Source organism: Hetaerina americana, unplaced genomic scaffold (genome assembly GCF_022747635.1).
Source record: "Hetaerina americana unplaced genomic scaffold, ioHetAmer1.1.p SCAF_3, whole genome shotgun sequence".
Lineage (NCBI taxonomy): Eukaryota > Metazoa > Arthropoda > Insecta > Odonata > Calopterygidae > Hetaerina > Hetaerina americana.
Window position 1 is genome coordinate 84,652,200 of NW_027286874.1, and position 15,831 is coordinate 84,668,030.

Below are 15,831 nucleotides of genomic sequence, written 5' to 3' on the forward strand. Positions count from 1 at the left end.
ACTTCGAACTAGTTACCATATCAGTACCATTGAATGAATCTCCTCCTCCTCGGTGGATTTCAACAAATAAATAATGAAAATGAGGACCCCGTTAACTTCCCGCCGTCTTTGACGGCGGCGAGTTAGCTCCCTCGTCTCATATTCTAGAGGTCGTGAGTTTAATTTCTTTCATGCAGTGAATATTCGTAATAATTACGAAAATTTACGACACATGCTACTATCTAAACAGATATTTTAAGTTGTATAATAATTTGCACGCATGTGAATACTTACTTCTTGTATCACGTGAAGAATCCGGTTCTTCGTGATCCACGTCTCCATGTACGATGCGTGCCAACTGGAGCCGAGCGAGAAAGTGAATGGTTCGCTTGGAAGACGGCAGGCAGCGGTGCCCACGCGGCGTTAGAATTTCGGGGAAATGCAATTCGGGGATTTGTTCCCTCGAGGCAAGTTGCATTTGATGCGGCGCCGAGCCATCCGAGAATGAGGGTCAGGAGTACCGGAATACCGGGGTGGTGGGGAGAGAGGAATGACCGGCCGTCGAATGAAAAAAGCAGAAGTGTCAAGTTCACTCCGTCGTCCTTGGTTACGGGCGCTCGAGGGGGATGCGACAAGCGAGTCCCTACCGCGAGTGAGGGGTTTGCTTGCTCGCAGGTCAAGAATTTGCAACATGCCAACCCAACTTAAAATTATTCTGCTGCCGACAGCAACTTGACGACAATCTTGGCACACCGTTTTTCATGGCTGAATCTTGTGTAAGTTTGTGATGCGCTGTGGATTTCGGAATGATGCACCCTTCTGATAACATTCTGACAATCAAGTGTAGATAGGAATTGAGCATGTCTCTCACGTTTTGCACATTTTCGTCGCGCTTAGTCTTCGACGAACGTCGTGGGAATTTCTCGTCGTCAACCCCCTCTCCACTCTCCCGAAACAACTTGGGCCGGCGGAAAAACATTCCTTGGGACATAGTTTCATCTCTGTAAGAATCCTTAACCATGGTTATAGTCTCAGAACTCGATTTTTCAAGCTAAACACAAAATTATATCGCATATCGTTGCTCCATGAAACGTGACATCGTAAATGAGACATGGAAGGATGGAGAATATCGACTCATCCAGCTAATTCTACCAATTGGCATTGACCAAGAATTTTCTATGTGGACCTCTAGAATGTCCGTCTTCATTTGTCGAGGAGGGGTTTTGATTATCTAATGGAATGCTATATTAAATATTTAAGTAGCCACTAAATATTCATCCCATTAATTTTACTTATCTCATCTCATTGATTCCTTTTTCAAAGATTGAGGTCTGATTTTCTAATTCCGCTGCCAGAGTTAAAGATTAAGGAAATGATTTCGTCTACTTTTTCCGGAAGATTAAGATCAACTACGAGTACAAGTGCTAGTACTAGTACAGTAGTAAGTACTATGAGCCCTTGTACTTTGTTGAAAACAAACCATTTAGAAAGCTATTTTTCATTCTGCTCCGTGGTTCTCTTTCTTGTTTTAAAATCTCTATGAAGGGATTAAATGGTCAAAGGTTCCAAAGAAATTCATTGGCATCTCATCTAGTGACGAACGTATTTATGAGTACTTTTAATTGGAAATATGAATCATTGAAGAAATTTTGATGAAATTGCATTGATTAATTAAATTCGGAAACGAAATCCTTGGATCAAAATGTTCAATATTCACTCCGATGAGGGTAGTTTGAATATACAGGTAATGGCAGTTGAAAGACTGTATATAAGTGTAATGGCAGTTGAAAGACTTGCTAAGGATAACATTCTTTTACTACTTGATGTTTACTTAAGAGATAAATGATAAAAAAAACATTTATTATTTAATTTGGCTTTCAAATGTTTTCATTTACGATGGAGATTTTTCTCATTAACAGAATAAATCACAATTGAATTACAAATTGGGTTCAAATTGCGAAGAAGTAATATGAAAGAGGAGCGAAGATTCGAGTAATACCAATTCTTACACAGATAAGAACCGTCATAAGGAACACAACGGTGAAGGGAAAGAGAGATTAGTCGAGTCAAACAAGGTAGAAAACAGTAGGTTTAGCGTGCGTGCGAATAGAAAGGCATGCAGATGCCGGGTAAAAGAAAACTCACCATTGTGAAAAGTATACGACTCTTCGCGCCACCTCGTACACGCCACGAAGATATTGCTTTTTTTGCAATGAACGCTTCAGTGACTATAGTTCTATTCTTACCATAAAATAAATGCTTCCATAAAAATATTCATAAACAGCAAATTTGCTTATCATTTTCATTAAAATATTATTTGTACACCATAATTTAAGTGATGTGAACTCCTGACCTACGACCTATGACCTCGTATGTGTTTAGAAATTTGGCTGAATATCTTCGTTTGCTAAGCATGTAAGTTCAAACAAAGAGTTGCATATCATAAAATATATCTCTGATATTTAGCAAGCCAGACGCAGAGGATTAACAGTGATGTAGCCCATTGAAGTAGCATAGTCACTCTTGGGCAACTTTTGCCTGAAACAAATTGCTTCAATCTTGAAATGACTTCGTGATTATCATTATGGCAGAGAAGAAATGTTCTGCGGAGGGAGGGACTAATATGTAGGAAAGCATGAGTAAAATTATTCAATGCGTTGGTGTAGCTTAAGTGAAAAAGGAATTGCCTTACGTTCATACGGAGGTGCTCTCTACTTTGAAAAGTTCTTTCCTTTTGGCTCACGGAAGCCTCCTTCGAACAAGTACGTAAACAACTTGTCCCCGACTCCCACTCGTCGGGTAAGCCTGTTTGCCGTCGTCTGCCACTCGTATCCCATACCCCACCCACTGTCGCTGTCCCCGGGACCCCCCGCCACCGAAGTCTCCCAGAACGCCTCCTATCCCTCGCATTCGTCTCCCCGGTCTCCACGCAAGCCACCGGAAAGCAAGCCACCCACCATGTGGTTGGTATCCTGGGGAAGCGGCAACCCACAATACGCGTAGTCTCTCCGCCTGTCGCTTTGGGGTACACTCAGTTGTCAAGGCGATCACAACGGAAATGATTTGATCAAGGCAGCGCAGAGGCGGTTGTGGTGGCGGAGTTGAGGGAAGCTGTGTCGCGGGGAGCGTAAGGTGAAGCTCCCAGATTAGACCGACGCCTTAGAAAAATCCGTGAGCAATCAACTCGACTAATTCAACATGTCGATAGCAGTTTTTTCATCCTATACAAAATTATCTTTGCCATATCTGCTTTTTATATTTCAATTGCCCTCACCATCGCCTGTGATTTCACTTTCAAAATACCAATATTTCTTGAATTGATTCACTGAAGACGTCGAAGGAATCATTTTTCAGTATGTCATCGTCGGCGGCGTAATCGCGCGGACTAGAAATCGAGGTCGAACGCATTAAAATCATGTTTTCAAAAATAATTGTAATCAAAAAGACGAGTGCTCTGCAATTTTTTCACAATGTAAAGTGTTTAGGCAATTTTTGCTTTCTAACGAGACTATGATGAGTTCATTCACATCCTTGAATGCACCCAATAAAATGAAAAAATGAAAACAAAAGTTTGAGTGGAAAATCGATAATGCCATCATTTTCAAATCAAAAGAACTTTGGGTAATGATATATTAAATTTGCTAAAATTAATCAATTTATAATTTTACACGCAAAAAGGCTTTTGCAAGTCCATAAAAAACCAGAAAGTTGCCATCTCAATTTCCCATTTTCTTTCCAATATTATTTGCAATTGCAGGGCGTCCTTTGCTTGTTCTAAAACTGAACTGATTCTGATTGACATTCCCATCTTGCTTATAATTCTACAGGTATTCTTGCCTGTATTCTTATAATCCTATTCTATTATTTGACGATGGTCTAGATGGAAGAAGGGACTGCCACTGACTCAATCTCGCCCGAATAAAGCCTAATTATTATTATTATTCTTTAAAATATTCGAAAATAATTCTTACGTGCGATACAATGGAGAAACGCTTCAATAATATTGGAGTTTATGGTATTTAATTTACAGGTAATACTATTTTTTTTTGCTTACGCGAAATTTTCAGGGCATTCTTCCAGTTTGTTACACACTGTGACCACTCAAAATAAACAATTCTTCATTTTCACCAATCCTTTTCAGAAACTCAGCTGATTTGCCATCTAGATGTATATCTGTTGTTTTTCTAACCTTAAGGTTCAGCAATGAATATCTTATTCCATTCTTGTTGATTATAGGATAAAATTATATTTATTTATACAAGTATCTTAGATTTTTTCTATTACTCCTATTTCATCGACGAGGTCTTAATCATTTTACAGATCCTCAACGTACTCTTTCCAACGTTCACATATCTCATCGCTGTTAAATTGCATGTTACCTTCTTTATACTATATTTTACAACAGTGGATATCGTTGTTGACTTTTGTTGCAGAGATTTAAGTTAAAACAATGGGCAGCTTGCATCCCATTCTTTCTTGCTCTCCCAATTTTCTTGACGATTTCTATGGCCAACATTACATTCTCTTCTCTGCATTTCTTTGTGACCTGGTTCCTAACTTCTTTTGTAGGCTTTTGTAGATTTCTTTGGTGGCCAACATCAAGATAAAATATTGTTTATAACCTTTTCTGCCACCTTCATATTTGCGTCTTTTATTTCTTTTACACGATCAGTAGCCTTGAGTTGTACTCACTTGACTGCCACACACCTTGACTCACCCTCTTCGTCTTAAAATTAGGGCATTGCTCGAACTCTTCTTTTCCTATTCGTGCGTTTCTTTTGCTGTGCCATAAAAATATATTCCATCGCTGTGGCTCCTTCTGAATCAAGAAAAAATTGTATTTTTACGAGGATGAAATGCTAAGGCTTGATGCAAGTAAGCGTTCGGTAATCTCTATTCGGAAATACAATGATTATACAAATTCAAATCTGGCTAACAAAAGTACATACATTAGTTTCCGAAAATTAATGTCATTCCTTTTAAAGGTACTCACTTTCGTACCCAAATGAGCAGTTAAATATATTCTTACGGCCTCATATTTCCCTTAAATTTCTGTTTCTTTAATTCAACATTCTTCTCCTCTTAATATTTAATGACATCCATCTTTCAACAGTTGGCAGTTGAAATCATGATTGAGGTTAAAGGGTAAATGCGATAAAACAATAAATATTGTTTTATTTTTTTAACGGTATTGGGTATTTCCACACGTTTAAACCTGAGTCAATTGGTTCTACAAGTATGCTAGGGCATCATCTTCCTCTACGTATATAAATTAAGTTTACCTAGTTATGAGTCCCCAGAAAGGATTTGTATGATGCTTTTCGCGGAAATTTGGATTTTGATTTCCTCAGGATAAACCTAATGTTGGAAGCAAAAACACCTAACACTAATTTTTCATTGAACTTCACCAATTTATTATCAGAGCGCTGCAATATTATGAAACTCCAAAAGGCAAATTTGGAGTTAGAAAATTGGCTATAATATCTTCGAAATTTTGGTGAAATTTATTCAGATTCCACATTTTGTTTGAAATGCGTATTTTCTAACAAAATATAACTCTAGGAAATGAACATGAAATGTAGGTATTAACCAAAACTACCTTGAATAATTAATGGCTATGCAAATGGTTTAGCTCGTCTACCTGTGAAACAAATTATTCATATTCTAATAAACTGAACTAAACAAGTAATTACTCTAACTACGATATGCTTAAACGTGACAAATCTTCATACTAATGTCTAAAGTGGACAAAGTATTCTATTCATCAATGAATTAGTGAAGAGATTAGTTCGGGAAATAATTTACTGAATGAGAGACAAAATTACACTTTAAGAAATATACTCAAAATATTATCTGAAATATTTTTGCAAAAATAGTAAAACCGCATTTGATAAACATTCAGTCATTTTTAAAAAGTGCCAAAATGCAATTTAGAAAAAAATACATTTTTTGAGAAGAACATACAAACATCTTAGTCTTTAATTCATGTGTCAATTAACTGACAATAGTTCCTTTTGCCGTTTTATGATACATGTCGAGCACGCCATGAATTTTTAACGGCACGTTTGATGCAGCAGGGCCCTGATCAACACCATTTACAAAGAAATGCGCCGTTCCAAAGTCATTAACCATTACACCAACACGATCTCCAACCTTAAGAAGACGAAAAGAATATCATTATTCTAATAAGAAAGGAAGGTTGAAAACTCTTAGCATTTTACCTAAAATATTTTGATGCATCGAATAAATTTACTATGAAAAGATATTGGCAATGTCTACGCTGACCACATCAATAGTCCTCTGATGATATATTGCGTATATGAATAAGTATAATTGATATAAATAAATTCTCTTTATTTTATATTAGTATTAGTGGAAGTATTGATGATGATAACCAGTATGCTGAAGCATTAAATTCAGTAATTTCATTGGATGTGATCACAGGGACAAACATGAATGGCATAAAATAGACACTTTCCTGCAAGAGGTCTAAATCTTTTCCATAATCCTTAACAGTTACAGCTCCATCTTTATATACATGTGAATGGTACATCATCCAGTTACCGGACCTTAAAAAAACAATAGCCATTATAATGAGGGTGAGCTATTTCAAAGATATAATTCTAAGCCAGTAATTGAAATAAAAATGTACCTGATAGCTGTTCATCTCTGTTTGCGGGTGATTACTTTTACTTGAACACATAATTTTTAAATATGGTTCATAATAGTTTGATAGTTCTGTGCTAAAATTTAATGCCTTACATTTCCAAAAATTCAATTAAGGTCACTTGATTTCAACAAAAATATTGTTTTTTATGAAGGGAGAGAAAAAAATTCTCCGAATGGCAAATTATGAATGCATTTTATTTATTTTAATTAACACAAGGCCATTTTAGACTACCACAGTAGGTACCGAAATAAACTAGATTTAATATAAACCACATAGTAGCGTTTGTAGTTCCCACAAGGGGAAAACATGCCGCATTCTGCCTAAAAAGGCTCTTTGCAGCTGAGGCTATGAGCGCCAAGAGTCGGCGCTAAGGACGCCGCTGGCGGAAGAGATGGCGTGGAGAAATCAATAGAGAAGGCAAAATTATGTATACAATCATTAGATAAAAGTAAGATGATATCCATTTCTAAGCAATTATGGATCATTAGAGTTAATAACTGTAAAGGGAAATTATTTTGGACATGTAGATATTTTGAACGTACGTAAACATTGGTGATTTGTAACTTTCTGGAAGAGAGTTCACCTTATAGAATTTCGGTAAGAATAACGTCGTTTGAGTCTGCACTAAAGCTAAAACCCTCTACTAACCACTGAGTGAAGTACAGCAAGGAGTCCGATCAATATATAAAGAGACGGCATTTTAAGCATTGCATTAAGATTTTGGACCATTGTGCTTTTGGCACTTCATTCTGCTCTTATCTGCATCACTTATGCCCACAACTCTGATTTATTGGGCCCTCATTGTTACATAATTTCAAGATCGCGACCCGCTTAACAATTGGATTACACTGAGAACATTTGCAGAAGAGGAGATGTACACCTACCTCCTGTGTATAAAAAATATGTCTGGCAATTTGGTGTTTCGATTGAAAACGTCATGATCAGCCGTGATCACTCGTTATTTATTTTAATTTCGCCAAGGTTGAAGTCGACGGAGACACTCACGTCGAGCTAAAAAATTTTGTACCAGTTAAAATAGAGCACATATTTTCTGAGCTGAGGAATAATGATATCCATTCAGAAATTAATAAGAGAATATGCTTTGAACCTTATGGAAAAGCGTAGTAATTTATGCAATGTATTCAATTTCTAAAGTCATGATAATAAAAGTAAACGACAAAAATGTACACAAAAGTGAACGTCGAATTTTTTTCATCCCAAAGAAACTCGTATTTTTTTTGTTTGGACGATAAAGTATATTTGTTCACGATCTTGAGAAGATCATTTGATGTTCTTTTGATTGTTAAACTTAGTTATTGCATATCTTAGAAAACAATTGGTATAAGGCAGAAATACGACATTTACGAGGGAGACTTCTGAAAATCCTGAAATGAGGGCTAAATAAATCGATCGCGAAATAGAATTTTCATGGTAACAATACATTCCAGAAAGTCAATAGTAAACACCAAAAGGGAACATTTAAGTGGTATGCCGAATCGGCTACGTACCAGAAAATAACTATGTATCAGTCACTGTGTTGACGAGAATGAACGCTAACTATGAATGTGTCATTAAAAATGCCCTTTTGAAAAGCCCTTTCGAAAAGGACTATCGACTTTTGTTATTGTTTTTAGTATGCCTCTAAAAATTAGTGAGATACAATGGAATAACGACGATGACGGTTGCGATTTCTGAAAATTACTGAATATGTAAAAAATAATTCGATCTTGACAAAAAATATTCTACAAAACGTAAGCTGTTTGAGTTGAGTTGAGGCGGGATGCGGTTGGATTGATTTGGTTGGATGGGTTGGATTAAACTGGGTACTAAAATTTAATTAGATGAAAATAAAAGAATTTTATTTGAGCTTTGTTACGCAATAACTGCAAAACCTTTTTAAATAATATTGCTAAATTATTTAAGGATATTTATGTCATATCCAAATTAAAAATACTAAATTTGTAGTTGGTTTGAGTTAGCAGGGAAATTATTGACAAAGCACATGAGTTATATCACTAAATTACACCTGTACCTCAGTGAAAACAATAGAGGTTATCTTCTTGTGGGTCTATCTCTTATCAAAATGCGTTGGATAATGAAAAATATGTGCTGTTGAAGAAATTTAAAATATATTTGATGCCTTCAATTTCAAGCTGGAGCACTTGCACTTCGAAAACTAAATATTTTAAAGGCGTGGGCCAACTAATAAATATTAAGTCAAGCCCTCATCCGTGGCTAGGCGAAAGGTAATTTTATGGTATAGCACAAGTATTTTTACCGACCAAGATACAAGGTTAGTCCGGAAAATAAGTGTACTGATTTTTTCCCGCCGCTCCAGGCGCGCCCAGCACCGCTCTGACGGGCTGCGATTGGAGGGGGGTATGTTGGCAAGCGACCCTGAAAAAGGCAGTCGGCTCTGAGCTGTGGTGTAGTGAGGAGCTCTGTTAACGCGAACCTCCACGCTCGACCCACGTCACGGAACGCGATGCCGAAGTTTTTGGAGCAGCGTTATTCCATCAAATTTGCGGTAAAGCTTGGGAAATCGTCTACCGAAACTGTCGGTATGATTAACCAGGCTTACGGGGAGTCAGCCATGTCCAGAAACATGATCTTTCGGTGGCACAAGATGTTAGTGGAGGGCAGAGAAGAGGTCGACGACGAACCACGGCCTGGACGCCCATCAACGACACTCACCGACGAAAATGTGCGAAAAGTTCGCGATGTACTGAACTCTGATCGTCGTCTTAGTGTTCGGATGATAGCAGAGCAGTGTAATGTGCCAAAAACAATAGTACACGAGATTATTAGGGAGCAATTACAGATGCGAAAAATTTGTGCAAAGTTGGTGCCGAAAGTGCTCAGTGATGATCAAAGACTCAATCGTTTGGAAATCGCGACACAACTTGCGGATCACTGCAAAAATAATCCACATTTTTTAGAGAACGTTGTTTCGGGTGACGAGACGTGGATCTTTGAGTACGACCCGGAGTCGAAGAGACAAAGTGCGGAGTGGCACACCCCATCATCACCCCGTCAAAAGAAAGCTCGCATGAGCAAATCTCGGATCAAGGCGATGCTCATTGTCTTTTTTGACAAAAGGGGAGTCGTCCACTACGAATTTGTACCTGAACGACAAACTGTAAATGCTGCATTTTACGTCCAAGTGCTCGACAGGCTTCGAAAACGAGTCGCCCGCGTCCGGCCAGCGATCAAAAACATCTGGCGGCTGCATCACGACAATGCGCCGTCTCACACCGCGCTTGTCGTGTCGGACTTCTTGGCCAAGCACGGCGTGGCAACGCTGCCGCACCCGCCCTACAGCCCGGACTTGGCACCACCGGACTTCTTTCTGTTCCCGAAGATAAAGAGGAGTTTGAAAGGAACGCGATACGGGACTTTGGACGCCGTCAAAGAGGCCGTGACGACGTGTCTTCGAGAGGTTCCCGATGATGCCTTCGCGGGAGCGTTCCAGGAATGGGAACGCCGCTGGAACAAGTGTATCGACTCACAAGGGTCCTAATTTGAGGAATATAGTATTAGCTTAAGATATGTAAAAGTGTAATAAATTTTTTTTCCTGAGCTCAGTACACTTATTTTCCGGACGAACCCTGTACAATGGGTAATAATTAAATGCTGTTCAAACGGCAGGCAAGTCTATTCTGAAGCTCATCACGAAAGAGATTGTGATCATGCAAATAAAATTTAGTTAGCCTAATATTCTCTAGGTGAATATTAATGTAGGTGGTATCGATAGTAAGAGCACAAGAGCTGAGGAATCATAAAGAATCCTTGATCAAATTTTATATCACATCCATGTTATTAACCAATTACACAGTCTAAAAGAACGTGTACTCCAGGTATTAAAATCATCATCAACTTACTTTAAACGATACATGTGATCAGGTATATCGAATGACTCCGGAATGTAACTGGTTACTCCAATCCCCAAGCAGAAATCGAATTTGCTCGTTAATTTATTATCCAGACGTACTTCGAACAACTCATTCCTCCTGAGCGGTCTTTGGGTCAGTAGAACCGCTTTAAATGGCTCGTTTTTACTTCAAAAGAAAATTTTAAATGATAGAAAACACAGAATTAAAAGATAAATTGTCCTGGTGGAGTAATTATCATTAAAAATATATATTTTAGAGTCATCATTCAACAAATACATTTCTCAAAGCTTTATGCAGGCTTCGAAATTTTAGAATTTTGGACACATTCCTTATCATTGAGTCATAGTTTATTGTTAACCCCTACACTCACTTTATCCTCTCCGCTGTTCTTCCGTCATTACTAATTGCCACGTTAGTGCCACATTTCGGATGGAATGTGAGTCTATTGAGGGAACCGTTGCTTCGGTTCGCTGAAAATAAGAAAAAAAATCTGTTTATATTTACTTACGTCAACATTTTAATCAATGTTGAAAATTAACACCAGAATCGAAAAAATCTACTTTTTTATTCACTTATCTCATGGATTTATCATTGAAGCAATTATCTTTAAAAAGCCAAACTAGTAACATCATTAAACAGTGTGTATGTAGAAGGCAGTGATAGAATATCTTAAAGATATAATGGTACATGTTAGTTGATTATTAATGATATAAGGTATTATATATTACAATTGATAATTAATTATATTAAAAATAACATGGGAATTAGTCTAAAAAATCTATTTCGAACGCTAAAGAACGATCAGGAAAGTTTTAGATAACACAGACTAAATCGATTTTGAGCTATTTGTCCTTTTGTAAAACTTCAAATTAGTATTTTATGCAAAAATAAGCGGTGTATTACAGGATTTTAAAATATTTATTATTTTCGATTATCATTCAATTTCAAGGGATATTAGTGAGATAAAAATGTTTACTATGAAATGATAGAGGCAGAAACTGTAAGGAACTTTATAATTTATAAATTTATTTATAATATTCTGAACGAAATTAGGAGAAAATTCACCTTTGATTACTCCCTTTATATGAACAGTTTGACTTTTATGGCACTGATAAACAATTTGCGTCAAGTCCACAGTAATGTTGGTTGTGCTGGAATCTGATTTGGAAGCGTGAAACGTTGTCAGCCATTCACCGTCCGCTTCCTTCCAACTGTTAATGAAGACATTCAATGCCTGGTTCGACGTGGAATTTGTATCACAGGGAGGATCTAGAAGAGCCGCTGTGACTACGATTTGGAAAACTAAGAACTGAATGGGAAATATAAAGACGAAATACGCCATTTTGTACGAGGAATATCTACTCCTCCAGCTGATTAGAGAAATATGAATGACTCAAAAGCATCTATATTGACCTCTAGAACTTTCGCATCTTTATCATGGTCATGAAACGTCATCATTAGCCTAAGAAAGGTTTTAATTATCCAAAAGGATGTAAGATTAAACACTTTCGTAAGTCTCTCTGGATGAAATGCATAACATTTTAGTATTTAAATCTATTTTTTTGTCTTCCATTTTTCTCATAATTAAGTCTATTTTTTTTATAATGCCGCCTTAGCTAAAGATCAAGCAAACTTCGCTTTTTTCAGAAAGCTCAAGTCAATTGATAAATTGATAAAGAAGCTCTTTCGAAATTTATTTTTGATTTTGAAGCGAGAGCTTTTCCTTCGCTTGTGTCGCTTAAATAGATTGAATGAAGAAATACTCAAGTACAGTTCATTACGGTCTCTCCTTACGGAGAGCATTATTATGAGCAATTATCTGTCAATAACAATCATATGTCACCGAAGAAACTTAGACAAGATATGCGGAAATGTGAAAGGTAGTAATGAAATCCGCGAATTAACATAGTCATTCTTAATTCGGGCAACACTTTTTTGTTTAAAAATGAGGTGACATCTAAATGAGTGGTTAGGGATAAAAATAATAAAACTAATTTTAATGTAATTAGTCTTCCCTATGTTTTCACTATCTATCGAGATTTTCATCATCAGCAGAGTGAATTTTAGTTGAATAAAAGACTTAGCATGACTTCATATTCCATCATCATTATTGTAGTACATTGTGTCCTAACATTTGGTCATCGATGAGCTAAGTTAGTAAATGAATAATGAGGCTGAAAAATATTAAAATTCCACAAAATAATTTATTAGCATACGTGCACGGTTTCGATACTGTGCACCATCATCAGGTTATGGCTAGCAACAAAACCTTGGTCGTGTGCTGATTAATTATTTTGTGTAATGCAGTGTGTTTTGTTCCCTTAACATGAAAGTATTTAAATAAGTAATGCCCAAGACTAGTCTTTAGTACATTAATAACTATAAATTTTTAAAATAAAGCAAATAGCAAAGTCCACGACAACATATTTGGTCATCCTAGTCAGCAGTCATCCATTATAACTGGTTATTCGAGCACGTAAGTTAGTAGTAGTAGTTTTGAGGGGAGGCGACCGACAGCTGAGGTCATGTGCGTCATAGGGGATGGACAGGAAAGGAAGAAGGGTGGAAAGAAACCCGGCGTCGGCATTAGCCTGCTCTTTACGAAAGGCGCCAAGGGGTCCGCAGCTTAGCGTCCCATCCGACGGACGGCGTACTCACTCAAAGTGCCCTCCACAAAGCACCTCAAGTAGGGATCGAGATACCTCTGAAAATATTCAACACTGCCGGGATTTTAACCCGGGCCCTCTGAGTGGGAAGCCAGTACGTTAGCCCCCGCACCATCTCGATCCCGCACGCAAGTTACTTCCTCAATTATGGATTCTCACGATGAAAAAGCAAGGAACGTTCACTGCAATTACAGCCACGCAATAACTGAATTTACACGTACAGTACCTCATATAAAATACATACACTCACATGCAATGAATTAGACTGAAAATAGTTATTAGAACAAGAATAAGGCGGGTATAGTGAGCTTAATTTGAATGGGTTTCAAAATTGAATAATTGAATGAATTTATTTAGAGCAAACCACTTGTAATGTAGCCAAATGTCTAATTTAAACTTTAGCCAAGGTACTGCATATTTTATTATTTACTTTTTCTAAGGTACTGCTCAGCACTTGTAAACCTCGGGATTCAAATCTAATTGTTTTATTTAACAATGTGCACCTGTGCCAAAGTTAAAAATTGCTGAGGGATATTTTTTGTTCATAGATATACCTTGGTCAATATAGTCTCTTCCATTTCAAACCATCTGGCACTTAGAAGCACCAGTATTTTTCTATTATATTCCCGTTAACATTCCTCCAAGACTTGTTTTGATATGCGCATCAAATTATTACAGGCAATCGAAGCACTATTAAATTTTACTGTACATTGACGGGGGGGATTCTTGCTTGAACAGCTTGCCAGAATTATAACTATTCGTGTATTTTCTCGGGATGGAAAGAAAATTTTCTATGGAGTGGTTTATTTGTAGCAAAACGTAACTCGACGCAACTAGTTACTGGCTTAGATGCCATGTGGGTAATAATAAAATGACTACCTTTCCATTGATCAAATATTTTATAATTTTACAATACAATTATTTGAACCTAACATACCTCGGCCGAGATAGTTATACAACAACGTCCCCGAATGGGCTGACCATGGTTGCTTCCAACACCCATTCTTACTCGGATCATGACAGCACAAACGCACGACATCTGTTTGCAGATGAGTTCGTAAGATTTTTCCGCAAAACGCTGTTGCCATCCCCAAGGTGAACATACAGGTAAGTGTATCATTTTAGGGAGCTTTATTACAGATAGAAAGAAGGTAAGCTATGATGTTACATACTTAACCTTAAAATTTAACTTAAATAAGACGAGTAATTCGGTGAAATTAGATTAGCCGTCTTATTCCTCGAAATCTTTTACTTCGTCGATATTCCTCTTCCGTATTTATAGAACAAACTATTGCTATTATTAGGTTTCTTTGGCATTAAAGACATCGATTCAATTCTAAGAGTAGGCTATAGAAATACTAAAAATACTGAGAGCCTTGAAAGGTCAACATTATATTACTACATATATATATATATATATATATATATATATATATATATATATATATACAGGTATATATATGTGTGTATATATATATATATATATATATATATATATATATATATATATATATATACATTCAAACACGAAATCCCGCCAAACGGCGAATAAATACTCATATATACAGAAACAGATATAAGGAAAAGGGATAGGAACACATATAAAGGACGAACACAATAGAGGTGGGGAAGGCGGAATCGAACGGATCACTAGAGTAAAAATATTTCCTCAACCGGGACTCGAACACCGGATCTTTCCACTTGCCGGGCGGATGCTCTTAACCACTTGAGCTATCGAGGATAGTCAATTTACCCTGAGATCCGTGGGTCTAATATGTCGCCAAGCGCCCCGATTCTTTCAGCCAAGAGATGGCGTCAGGGGGCTGTTTCACCCACCAAAGGAGAAATAGACAATACACAAGGAAAGGAAAGGACAGTGGGTTAGAATTCATACAGCATCATACAGGAAAGGAACACATTGGCCAAATACACATTCAAACACGAAATCCCGCCAAACGGCGAATAAATACTCATATATACAGAAACAGATATAAGGAAAAGGGATAGGAACACATATAAAGGACGAACACAATAGAGGTGGGGAAGGCGGAATCGAACGGATCACTAGAGTAAAAATATTTCCTCAACCGGGACTCGAACACCGGATCTTTCCACTTGCCGGGCGGATGCTCTTAACCACTTGAGCTATCGAGGATTGTGTTCGTCCTTTATATGTGTTCCTATCCCTTTTCCTTATATCTGTTTCTGTATATATGAGTATATATATATATATATATATACATATATAAAATACATATATATGTAAATATATAATATATTATAATAAGCAATTAGTATTCAAACCAACTTTTTTATGAATTGTTAAAATATTCGTTTATAATGTTATTTTACCCTCCCCGGACTACAACCTTGACGTGGTGGAAAGGCTTGTGCGTTCCGATGACCCCTAGAGCTGTGCTGGCGGGAGTAATAATGATTGCTCCTGGCAGGGTCACCCATGCCAGATAGGTCGAAGGTTAGGAGCCAGACGAAAGGTAGTCCACGCAGCTTCTGTTCCTCAGTGAGGCGGCTGCAATGGCGTCTGATCCCAGCAGGGCGGCTAATAAGTGATGGTGTCACGTTAAAAACACTATGGAGGAAGGCAACGGGAAACCACCTCAAT

General features: G+C 37.3%; 1 long non-coding RNA gene across 1 annotated transcript; it reads right to left on the reverse strand.

The window, feature by feature from the left end:
• Window positions 1-10,591: 10,591 nt before the first annotated feature.
• LOC139690037 (uncharacterized) lies at window positions 10,592-11,691 on the reverse strand. Its single transcript, XR_011701447.1, has 3 exons — window positions 11,608-11,691; window positions 10,913-11,012; window positions 10,592-10,707 (listed from the first exon to the last, which is right to left on the reverse strand). It is a non-coding gene; the product is annotated as an uncharacterized lncRNA (long non-coding RNA).
• Window positions 11,692-15,831: the final 4,140 nt, after the last annotated feature.